Below are 12,675 nucleotides of genomic sequence, written 5' to 3' on the forward strand. Positions count from 1 at the left end.
CGATATGTCATTTGCAAATATCTTCTCCCATTCCATCAGTTGCCTTTTAGTTTTGTTGATTTTTTTCCTTTGCAGTGCAGAAGCTTTTTATCTTGATGAGGTTCCCAATAGTTCATTTTTGCTTTTATTTCTCTTGCCTTCAGAGATGTGTTGAGCAAGAAATTGCTGTGGCTGAGGTCAAAGAGGTTGTTGCCTGTTTTCTCCCTAGGGTTTTGATGGTTTCCTGTCTCACATTTAAGTCTTTCATCCATTTTGAGTTTATTTTTGTGAATGGTGTAAGAAAGTGGTCCAGTTTCATTCTTCTGCATGTTGCCATCCAGTTCTCCCAGCACCGTTTACTAAAGAGACTGTCTTTTTTTCCATTGGATGCTCTTTCCTGCTTTGTCAAAGATTAGTTGGCTATACATTTGTGGGTCCAGTTCCGGGTTCTCTATTCTATTCCATTGGTCTATATGTCTGTTCTTGTGCAGGTACCATACTGTCTTAATGATTACAGCTTTGTAGTAGAGGCTGAAGTCCAGGATTGTGATGCTGCCTGCTTTGGTTTTCTTTTTCAACATAAATTTGGCTATTTGGGGTCTTTTGTGGTTCTATACAAATTTTAGGATTGTTTATTTTAGATTTGAGAAGAATGCTGGTGAAATTTTGATTGGGATTGCTTTGGGTAATATTGACATTTTAACAATGTTTCTTCTTCCAATCCATGAGCATGGAATGTTTTTCCATTTCTTTGTGTCTTCTTCAATTTCCTTCATAAGTTTTCCATAGTTTTCAGCGTACAGATCTTTTACATCTTTGGCTAAGCTTATTCCTAGGTATTTCATGGTTCTTGGTGCAATTATAAATGGGACTGATTTCTTGGTTTCTCTTCCTGCTGCTTCATTATTGGTATAGGGAAATGCACCTGATTTCTGTACGTTGATTTTGTATCCTGCAACTTTGCTGAATTCATGTATCAGTTCTAGCAGTTTTTTGGAGGAGTCTTTTGGGTTTTCCATGTAGAGTATCATGTCATCTGCAAAAAGTGAAAGTTTGATTTCTTCTTTGCCAGTTTGGATGCCTTTCATTTCATTTTGTTGTCTGATTGTTGAGGCTAGGACTTCCAACACTATGTTAAACAACAGTGGTAAGAGTGGAAATCCCTGTTGTGTTCCTGATCTCAGGGGAAGGTTCTCAGTTTTTCCCCATTGAGAATGAGGGAAAGCCCCATTAGCTGTGGGCTTTTCATAAATGGCTTTTATGATGTTTAAGTATGATCCTTCTATCCCGACTTTCTTGAGAGTTTTTATTAAGAAAGGATTCCGTATTTTGTTAAATGCTTTTTCTGCATCTATTGACAGGATGGTCAATAGATAAATATGGTATTTATCCTTTCTTATATTAATGTGATGTATCACATCGACTGGTTTGCGAATATTGAACCAGCTCTGCAGCCCAGGAATGAATCCCACTTGATCGTGGTGAATAATTCTTTTGATATACTGTTGAATTCGATTTACTAGTATCTCATTGAGAATTTTTGCATCCATGTTCATCAGGGAAATTGGTCTATAGTTCTCCTTTTTAGTGGGGTCTTTGTCCCACTAAGGAAATTTGCCTTCTTTCCACAGCACTCAAGGGAGAGAATTGCTCTCTCCGACTGCACCTGGAAGCTAACTGCCAAGCCAGGTGCTGGCTCCCCTCCTCCCCAGGTGCGTGAACGGTGTAGTGGCCCCAGTCCGGAGAAAGCCTCTCAGTTAGAGAGAGATTGGATCTTCTTCCATTTTTTTTCGATCCCTGGTCTGTGGTTTTTCTCTTCTCCAAATACAATCCTCACTTTCACAACCTCTCTTTCCCTCCCTTTTGTCTCTTCACAGAAGGGGATCCTCATCTCCATTCTTACACTGTCTGTTTTATCTCTCACAGTTTGCAATCCTGCACCTATGGCTTTGCCACATTGTCCCTGTGGGCCCCTGGAGACATTTCTGTCACTCTGTAGCCCGGATTCCTCGAATTCCAAGTCTTCTGGCCTCAGTACTGCTGTGTTTGAGGGATAAGGGAACTTTGGGCCCCCCTACTTCTCTGCCATGTTGACTCCTTTAAAAACCTTTAGCTAGTTGTTGTGAAACTAAAGGAATCAAGCAAAAAAAATATAATTAAGTATAAAAATAAAATTAGTTTTGGTAATTACTGAAAATAATTTTGTTTACAGTTAAGAAAATATGAAAAAATGACTTGTCATAGTTGTCAAATATGCTAGGTATTATGGTACTGCTTTTATGGCATTTGACCCTGAGACTCAGAATTGTCTGAGGCAGCATAAGTTCTCCATTGTGTAAAGAAGACTGCATTTTCTTCATTATGGCTTTTTTTTGATGTCAGGGAGTTGGATCCTATGAAGAGTGAAGTCATATCCCTACTTAAGCTGATGAAAAGTTTATCAAACAACTTTGACAAAGGTTTCCTGTGTACCCACTATGTGCTTGGAATACATCTGTGAACAAAATAGACCCTTGCCTTGCGACTGGAGGGAACAGCAAACATGAAATGTACATAGTAGGTTAGAAGTGGGGGGAAACAATAGGGCAGGAAGGAGAGCTGGGCCTACTGGGGTGGAGTGGAGCGGGGCAGATTGTAGGATTGTGCAGGTGGAGGGGGGCAGGCCTCACTGAGAAGAGACATAGGACCAGAGACTTGGAGGAAGGGAGGAAGTTTGGCATATGGGTAACTGGAGAACATTCCCACAAAGGGACCATGTAAGGCAAGGGTCTGCGTGGATGTGTACCTAGCCTATTGGAAGGCCATGGGAGTAGAAGGAGAAGGGAGCTGAGGCTGCCCCTGGGGTGGGATGTACCTTGAGTGAGGAAGCTGTCTTCTGAAGGAGAAAGCCTGAACTGCCAACGTGCCAGCAGCCGGGGAACAAGGGCTTCACACTTGAAGGAGGTCTGGGCAGGACTCCTAGCAGCCCCCACAGAGCAGGATTTACAGGGATTGAGTCATTTCATGTGGACAGGGTTTTAAGGGGGAATCCTATATTCTATGTGGGAAACCCAAGAGACTCCACTGAAACACTGCTTGAACTGATACATGAATTCAGCAAAGTTGCAGGATATAAGATCAATGTACAGAAATCAGTTGCATTTCTATACACCAATAATGAAGCAGCAGAAAGAGAACGCAAGGAATTGATCCCATTTGCAATCGTACCCAAAACCATAAGAAACCTCAGAATAAACCTAACCAAAGAAGCAAAAGGTCTGTACACTGAAAACTATAGGAAGCTTGTGAAAGAAATTGAAGAAGACACAAAGATATGGGAAAACATTTCATGTTCATGCATCGGAAGCACAAACATTGTTAAAATAAATATACTACCCCAAACAACCTACACATTTGATGCAATTCCTATCAAAATAACACCAGTATTCTTCACAAGCTAGAACAAATAATTCTAAAATTTGTGTGGAGCCACAAAAGACCCTGAATAGCCAAAGAAATCTTGAAAAAGAAAACCAAAGCTGGAGGCATCACAATCCCAGACTTTAAGCTGTATTACAAAGCTGTAGTCATCAAGACAGTATGGTACCAACACAAAAAAAGACACATAGATCAATGGAACAGAACCAAGAAATGGACCTAAAAACATATGGCCAACCAATCTTCAACAAAGCAGGAAAGAGTATGCAATGGAAAAAAGACCATCTCTTCAGCAAATGGTGCTGGGGGAACTGGACAGCAACATACACAAAATAGATTCAAAATGGAGGAAAGACTTAAATGTAAGACAGGAAGCCATCAAAATCCTAGAGGTGAAAACAGGCAGCAACTTCTTTGACCTTGGCTGCAGCAACTTCTTACTAGACATGTCTCCAGAGGCAATGGAAACAAAAGCAAAAATGAACTATTGGGACCTCATTAAGATAAAAACTTCTGCATGACGAAGGAAACAATCAACAAAACTAAAAGGCAACCAACGGAATGGGAAAAGATATTTGCAAATGACATATCAGATAAAAGGCTAGTATCCAAAATCTATACAAAACTTACCAAACTCAACACCCAAAAAACAAATAATACAGTGAAGAAATGGGCAGAAGACATGAATGGACCCACTTTTCCAAAGAAGACATCCATATGGCTAACAGACACATGAAAAGATGCTCAACATCACTCATCATCAGGGAAATAGAAATCAAAACCACAATGAGATACCACCTCACACCAGTCAGAATGGCTAAAATTAACAACTCAGGCAACAACAGATGTTGGCAAGAATGCAGAGAAAGGGGAACACTTTTGCACTCTTGGTGGGAAGGCAAACTGGTGTAGCCACTCTGGGAAACAGTATGCAGGGTCCTCAAAAAAAAAAAAAAAAAAAAATAGAACTACCCTATGACCCAGCAATTGCACTACTAGGTGTTTATCCAAAGGATTAAAAAACACGCTGATTTGAAGGGGCACATGTACCCCAATGTTTATAGCAGCAATATCAACAATAGCCAAATTATGGAAAGAGCCCAAATGCCCATCAACTGATGAATGGAGAAAGAAGATGTGATCTATATATGATGCTAAGCAAAATAAGTTAGAGAAAGACAAATGTCATAGGATTTCACTTATGATGTGGAATTTAAGAGACAAAACAGATGAACATAGGGAAGGGAAGGAAAAATAAGATTAAAAAAAAACAGAGGAAGACAAACCATAAGAGACTCTTAAATACAGAGAACAAATTGAGAGTTTCTGGAGGGGAGGTGGTAGTGGGGATGGGCTAAATGTATGATGGGCATTAAGGAGGGCGTTTGTTGTGATGAGCACTGGGTGTTATTTTTTTTTAATTTTAATTTTATTTTTTTAATTTACATCCAAATTAGTTAGCATATAGTGCAACAATGATTTCAGGAATAGATTCCTTAGTGCCCCTTACCCATTGAGCCCATCCCCCCTCCCACAACCCCTCCAGTGACCCTCTGTTTGTTCTCCATGTTTAAGAGTCTCTTATGTTTTGTGCCCCTTCCTGTTTTTACGTGATTTTTGCTTCCCTTCCCTGTGTTCCTCTGTTCTGTGTCTTAAAGTCCTCATATGAGTGAAGTCATATATTTGTCTTTCTCTGACTGACCAATTTCGCTTAGCATAATACCTTCTCGTTCCATCCACGTAGTTGCAAATGGCAAGATTTCATTCTTTTTGATTGCCGAGCGCTGGGTGTTATATGTAAGTGATGAATCACTAAATTCTACTCCTGAAACCAATACTACACTATATTTTAACTAACTTGGGTTGAAAACCACCAAAGTCAGGGGGAATCCGAGGTTAGCATACTGGGAGCTATCCATGTAATCCCAAGGCACTTAGTTGACTGACAGTGACAGCATGCAAAGACACAAAATTGACATACAGCAGTTTTGCATAGATCAGACCAAGATAGGGGCTAAAGAATACTTTAAAGAAGATGAAAGTCATCCACCAGGGAAATTACAAAACACTTGAAGTATTTGCTGTACTTTTTTTTTTTCTATGTCTGAGAACCGTGACTGGATAGTAAACTGTAAGTAAGAAAGAAATAGATCCCACCCTTCTTTTGTGTGTATATCAGTCTGCTCAGGCTGCTGTAATCCCACAGACTGGGAGGCTTGCACGGCAGACATCTGTTTTCTCGCAATTCTGAAGGCTGCAAGGTCAAGGTCAAAGAATCAGCAGGTTTGGTTTCTGCTGAGACCCCTGTGCGTGGCTTGTAGACACCCTGTTCTCACCCTGTCCTCACATGGTCTTTCCCCTGAGTGGCAACATTGCTCGTGTTTCTTCCTCTTTTTACAAGGACACCAGTCATATTGGATTAGGGTCTCATCCCTATGGCTTTAACTGTAATTACTCCCTTAAAGACCCTATCCGCAACTTGTGACATTGGGGGTTAGGGCTTCACGTACGAATTTGAGGGGAACACACTTCAGTCCGTAGCTGTATATGGTACCTTGTGGGGTAGTGCCCTGTGTTCTTTTAGGCACTTAGGGCCAGAACATTTTGGAGTTGAAAGGGTTACTAGAAGTGTTCAAATTTAACTTTCCCGCAAAGTCAGAATCCCTGGAAAATAGTTATTATTTCACTGGGGAGCTGAACTTTTCTGGTTGGCACGTCTGATATATAGGGTTAATAACATATAGCAGATAGAAGTAAAGGGAGAGAAGTGTGGGGGAGGTGTGCAGGTAGGCATTTTGAATTCCAAGGCAGATTTATCCGTAGTAATAAAAGGGGTCTGTCGGAGGAAGCAATGATAATGAAAGTAGAAATGATAACACTTTAAAAGCAGGGCCCAGAAAAGTAAGTGTAGTGCTGAGTTTGGGGCAAGGATCCCGGGGGCTGTCTAATCTCCATACCCTGGCTTCCCCACGGAGGTGCCCACCGCCCGCAGGAAGTTGTGAGGGGTAGGTCAGTAGTGGAGATGGGGATCAGGAATAATGTGCAAACAGAGTTATAGGATGTAGAAAATGTCATGATTCTGGGGAAGATGACCATATATTTTCTCTTCCAAACACGGGCATTGCTTAGAGTGACAGGGATGCCAGACGACAGGTGCACAGCAAGAACCCGGATGTGTGGTCACTCTAATATTTACAGGACTGTTGCCAGGGGAGGCTCAGTGGATCAGTGTGGATGTGGGCCCTGGGGACGTGTGATCCTCCCGGACCTCTGAGAAGTGACATTCTGCATGAAACTCCGTAACTGTTCCCTTTGGCTAAGCCGGGGCCCAAGAAGGTTAATGAGCTACATCTTTGAAACGTCAATCTCTGTACTACCCTGGCAACCCCAGAAAGGCCACGAAGTGCCCATTCCCTTTCTTTAACTTCCGCACGTTGATTTTTAACTCTTTCTCAGCTTTCAGATGTATATTTTAACCTTTCAATCGTCAAAACTCAATACCCGACAATACCTTCTTACTGTGGATTGATACAGAATTGAAACCTGTCACCAAATTCCGTGCCTTGGCAGTAGATTATGCAAAGTGTCATTTCCTCACAAAACATAACATAGAATCTGGAAAACAGAACTAGTAGAGTATCATCTTAAATGTTTCGCAACTTTTTTTAAAGTAATCTGTGCATCCGGTGTGAGTCTCGAACTCACGACCCTGAGATCAAGAGTCATGTGCTTCACTTACTGAGCCAGCCAAGCGCCCCTCGTATTAAATGTTAACGATCAGCCCAAGGGTGACAAAAGCCATGCACTCATCCTACATGTGCTAAAGTAGCTTCTTTGGCAGGGGAGAGCAGAGGTAATAATCTACAGCTGAGCAACTGTCAGATGATTAGAGGCCAAAAGTCCTAGAGTTGGAAAATGTTATCAGCAGACTGCACATGTGAAAACCTGGGAAGGGGAGGCTGCTGAAGATATGTTCCTACCTCTGTCCACACCCCTCCCCACCACATTTTTTAACCTTGCTGTTAAAGCTTGCGTTTTGTGTATGTATTTATCCTCCTCCACAGCAGCTCTAGGGTAGGCCCACCATCCCTCGTCCCAGCAACTGACTCATTATTGATCTAATTCAGTTAATTCTCCTTCCCTGTAATTCCCTTAGTCATGTGTGTGTGATGAAATCCTGGCCCATGAAGTGTTTGAAGCCAGCTGCGAAGATTCAGTCTTAAAAAGAGGTACGTGGAAACATACCCTCTCTTTTTTTGCCTCTGGAGGTTGTGTGGTTGTGAAACCGGGAGCAGCTGCAGCCATCTTGTGATCATGAGGAGAGCTGGTGGAGGACAAACAGGTTGCTCAGGTTGGAGGCCAAGGTAGAAAGACAGGAAGTATTAAGACGCCTGACATAATTGTTGAGGTGCTCAACTGTGGAGTTCAGCTGCAACAGTGGAACAGCCTTTCCTGTGGACTTGGCTTATGTCTTGAAACTCAGCAGTATAGTTGGTTTACAATTTGTATCTGATAGATTTCTAAAAGTTTGTGCAGGTCTGTGTCTGTTCTTCCTTGCTTCTGCTGGCCTTTTCTCCTGGAACCTTGTTTCCCGATTTGCCATTTATCTCTGCAGGGGCCGTGGGCCTTAGAAAAATGGTATCCAGGGCTTCTGGGAGGTTGGGATAGAGGTACTTCCTCCATAGAGGATTTATATTTGCTTCTGCCAGATACCTGGGGGCTCTACTGGTCAGTGACACCTTAAACCCAATTCCTGGCTTGAGATTCCAGAAGGGAACTAGGCCTGCAAATCTGCCCCAGGCAGCAAGGATGGGGCTGCAGTCAAGACCCCTCCAGGACAGTTTCTTTCTCTTTCTTCTTTTTCTTTCCTTTTCTGTAGTCAGTGCCCAGCAACCTTCTCCGAGATCCCCTAGGATCGTAGGGGATGGGAAGGTTTGTTTCTGGTTCACACTTTCCTTGACAGGGGACTTTTGGGGGTATCAGCCATAGGAAGCACCCCAGTAAGACCCCTGCCTGGGCGTTGATTTCTCCCTCTCCCTCGGGGAGGCCTCAGAACCCAAGTTCTTATGCCCTGGAGCAAAGTGGCTGAGCATTCCTTCTCTGGATTCAGGCTTTGCCTCAACGTTGGCCCAAGCATTTGCCCCCAACTTATCAGTTCTTTCATTTTTTCCCAGCATTGCTCTTCGTATCTCATCTAGCAACATACCCTTTTCATTGAGAGAGTTACTCCCCCCCGCCCCCCCGTCATTAGTTTTGTGTGAGAAGATTCATTCATTACTGTATCAGTCACTTGGGTCAGGAGTTTCTGTTGCTTTCAGGCAACTGAGTCCACTTGGACACCTTGACGGCATTCTGGAGAAAATTCTGTCAGGACGTCTAAAAGAAGCCCAAAGCCTTTAATAGTAGGATTTGGGATGCACTGCCTCAATAGGGATTTCTTAGTTGTTCTGGGAAAAGCTGTATAGGAGAAAAAAATTGACTTGTAAAGGAGATGTGGCACCAATCCGACAGCACAAAAGAAGAGTAACATTTATTGTGGAGGGCTGATAGCCATTCAACTCTTGAGCTTTATCATCTGGACTAAAACTCTGGTCCCTTAGATTAAACAATGAGATTCTAGTACTCAAGATGTGCAGATAACGTGACAGAATTGAGAGGGAGAACAAAGGGAAGGAGGAGGGGAGGAGGGGGGAGTGAGAGGAGGAGGGAGGGGAGGAAATAAAGGGAGAGAGATGTGTTCTATCCTGTTCCCACCTGGAAGCAAAAAAATGGTCCACCCCCATGTTTTCTGCTGTTCTGGGCCGGTCAGATCATACTGTGCCGTGAGTCCTGAGGTCTTGGGAGGCTTCCTCACAGGGACACAGTCATAGCCGTGACCCTGCCAAGTTTACACACAGTATGGTTTACGTTTGGCTTTGTTTTCAATCAAGCTGGAAGCTTTAAATTATATTTAGAGCCACGTAGGTGTAGTGACTATAAAACCAATTTTAGCTAGACAGGATATCTTAGAAAACATCAGGAAGCCGGGATCTTGGGTCCACCTTGGTTTCCACGTTGCCTCTAGATCTTGAGAGAATCTCGACTTCTCTGAGCCTCTTGGCCCCTATCGTTTAGATAAGGGGTTCGACACGATGATCTTGACGATTCAGATTCTGACACGCTGCTCTATGAATCCAGATTTACTTAAGATTTTAAAGCCTGTATTTGATGGCAAGTCACCAAGTTGATTTAATACTGTCCTCCGCCTTGCTCTATTTCCCTTATAGCCATCCCGGTCCTCGTGGGTCGTTGCACTGTCACGGGGCTTTGCTGTGGAGGATGCCGTGGGGTACAGCTCAGACCCTGCAGGACCCAGCCCTGGCCGCTGGGCTGCCTGCTCAGACCCTGCCTGGGAAATCAGTGCCTCAAGTGAAGGGAGCTGCCTCACCCAAGAGGATGTTCCTTCCTAGGGGACAACTCAAGTCCCAATACTGGCCTAGTGGGTCTAGGCGGCCCTAAAAGAATACCACAAACTGGGGGGCTTAAGCAACGGACATTTCTTTTCTTATCTGGAGGCTGGCAGTCCAAGATCAGGGTGCCAGTGGGGTCGTTGGTTTCTTCTGAGACCCATTTTTATGGCTTACGGATGGATGTCTTCTTCCTGTGTCCTCACATGGCCTTTTTTCTAATTGCCCATCCCTGGCGTCTCTTTCTCTATCTACCTTTTTATTTTCTTGTTTTCTCCCCAGTATTTATTGAGCTCCTACTATATAGTGGGCACAAACACTGTGCCAGGACTTAGGGACGCAGCAGTGTGGAGGATGGACAGACAAGGGCCCGGCTCTCCTAGAGCTTCTGTTCTAGTTGTTGTTGTCTTACAAACAGGGTGCAGGGGTGAAGAGCACCTGGCTCTGGTGGGGGGGCCCAAACAGACCAGGTTCAGCCACTCACCGCTGACAAAATCCAAAAGCAGAGAGATGAGTGGTGGTGAAACAAGAAAGGAATTTATTTCAGTGAGGCCAACACCAGGAAGACAGTGCATTGACGTCTCGAAGACTGTCTCCAAAGTGCTGAAAATCCTTCCAGGTTTATGTAAGGAGAATGTGGGACTGTGGGTACATGTAGGTGGGCAGTGAAGGGCAGGTTAGGCCTTGTCCTGGGGTCAGTCACCTGGGGGCAGTCATATTGCTCGAGGGGGCATTTTCAGTTCCCATCGTGGATGCTTTGCTCCCAGGGTCTATTGCCTGAGTTAAGAGAGAAGCTGGAAAGAACTTAATCAACCACAAAGTGCAGGGTTGCCTGGGTGGCTCAGTCAGTTAAACATCCAACTCTTGGTTTTGGCTCAGGTCACGATCTCACGATTTTGTGTATTTGAGCCGCACGTTGGGCTCTGGGCTGGCAGCATGGATCCTCCTTGGGAGTCTCTCTCTGCCCCTACCCCGCTCACTCTGTCTCTGTCTCTCTCAAAATAAATGAATAAACTTAAAAAAAAATAAAGAAGGTACAGATGGAGGTCAAAATGGAGAGAGTTGAAGTCCTCTTCCAGTTTTGTCAAGATTTTAAAAAAATTTTTTTTAAATGTTTATTTTTGAGACGGAGAAGAGATAGAGCATGAACGGGGGAGGGTCAGAGAGAGAGGGAGACACAGAATCCGAAGCAGGCTCCAGGCTCTGAGCTGTCAGCACAGAGACCGATGCAGGACTTGAACTCACCAGCCGTGAGATCATGACTTGAGTCAAAGTTGGACACTCAACCAACTGAGCCCCCAGGTACCCCTCATTCATCTATTTTTTAAAGTTTATTTATTTTGAGAAAGAAGGAGACAAAGAGAGAAAGAAGGAGAGAGAGAGATAGAAAGAAAGGAAGAAAGAAAGAAAAAAAGAAAGGAAGAAAGAAAGAAAGTGGGGGTGGGGCAGAGAGAGAAGGAGAAAGAATCCTAAGCAGTCTCCATGCTGTCAACACAGGGCCTGACGTGGGTCTCTATCCCATAAACTGTGAGATCATGACCTGAGCAGAAATCAAGAGTCAGATGCATAACTGACTGAGCCACCCAGGTGCCCCTATCCATTCATCTGTTGACAGACACTTAGGTTGCTTCCAAATCTTGGCCATAAATCTTAAGTGAACTCAGGTGTGTATAGATCTCTTCAAATTGATGTTTATGTTTTCTTTGGATAAATACCCAGGAGTGGAATTGCTGGTAGTCTATTTTTAATTTTTTGAGGAACCTCCATACTGTTTTCCACAGCGGCTGCTCCAATTTATTTTCCCACCAACTGTGCATAAGAGTTCCCTTTTCTCCTCATGCTCACCAATATTTGTTATTTTTTGTCTTTTTGATTCTAGCTAATCTGACAGGTGTGACACCTCATTGTGGTTTCCATGTGCATTTCCTTGACTATTAGTAACGTTGAGCATCTTTCCATGTGTCTGTTGGCCATCTGTATCTTCTTTGCAAAACATGTCTATTCATATCTGCTGCCCATCTAATAATCAGGTTGTTTGCTTTTTTGATATTAAGTTGTATCCTTTTTTTTTTTTTTGGTCAGAATTATTTCTGTTTATTTTATGGCAATTTTGAAAATCCCAAATATGTTTGCCTTACTTTTGTTATTTTAATATGGCAGAGTGGCTTGTTAATTATGAGACATCTTTCCCCGTAGGTGTTCATCATTCTGTTATTACTCGGTTACTTGGCTGAGGAGAAATGTCACAATAATTGGCCATGGATTTCTCATCTTAGTTTTTTTTTTTAATTAAGTTTTAAATTTTAATTCCAGTATAGTTAACATACAGTGTTATATTAGCTTCAGGTGTAGAATCTAGTGATTCAGCAATAATCTGTAGATTATTTAGTGCTCATTGTGATAAGAGTTGTGTAAGTTTTAAAATATATTCTAAACATGAGCCCCTTGTTGGATGTATAATTTGCAGATATCTTCTTCCATTTAGTAGTGTGCCTTTTCACTTTGTTGATGGTTTCCTCTGCTGTGCAAAACTTTGTGGTTTGATGTAATATTATTTGTTTATTTTAGCTTTTGTTGCCCTTGCCTGAGGAGACTGACCCCTCAAAATATTGCTAAGACTGATGTCAAAGAGCTTACTGCCTATGTTTCTTCTAGGAGTTTTATGGTTTCAGGTTTTACATCGAGTCTTTAATCCACATTGAATTTATTTTTGTATATTGTGTAAGATATTGGTCCAGGTTCGTTCTTTTGCATGTAGCTGTCCTATTTTCCCAACATCATTTATTGAAGGGGCCGTCTTTTCCCCATTGTATATTCTTGCAGCTTGTTATAG

General features: G+C 42.8%; 1 long non-coding RNA gene across 2 annotated transcripts in view; it reads left to right on the forward strand.

Moving 5' to 3' along the window:
* The window catches only part of LOC123382549, a 47,646-nt gene that overhangs the window by 12,326 nt on the left and 22,645 nt on the right, over nt 1-12,675 (forward strand). For both annotated transcript variants that reach the window (XR_006591074.1, XR_006591086.1), the window contains one exon: nt 7,553-7,625. This is a non-coding gene — a long non-coding RNA (uncharacterized LOC123382549). The remainder of the gene's footprint in view (nt 1-7,552; nt 7,626-12,675) is intronic.

Source organism: Felis catus, chromosome A1, assembly GCF_018350175.1.
Source record: "Felis catus isolate Fca126 chromosome A1, F.catus_Fca126_mat1.0, whole genome shotgun sequence".
Classification (NCBI taxonomy): domain Eukaryota; kingdom Metazoa; phylum Chordata; class Mammalia; order Carnivora; family Felidae; genus Felis; species Felis catus.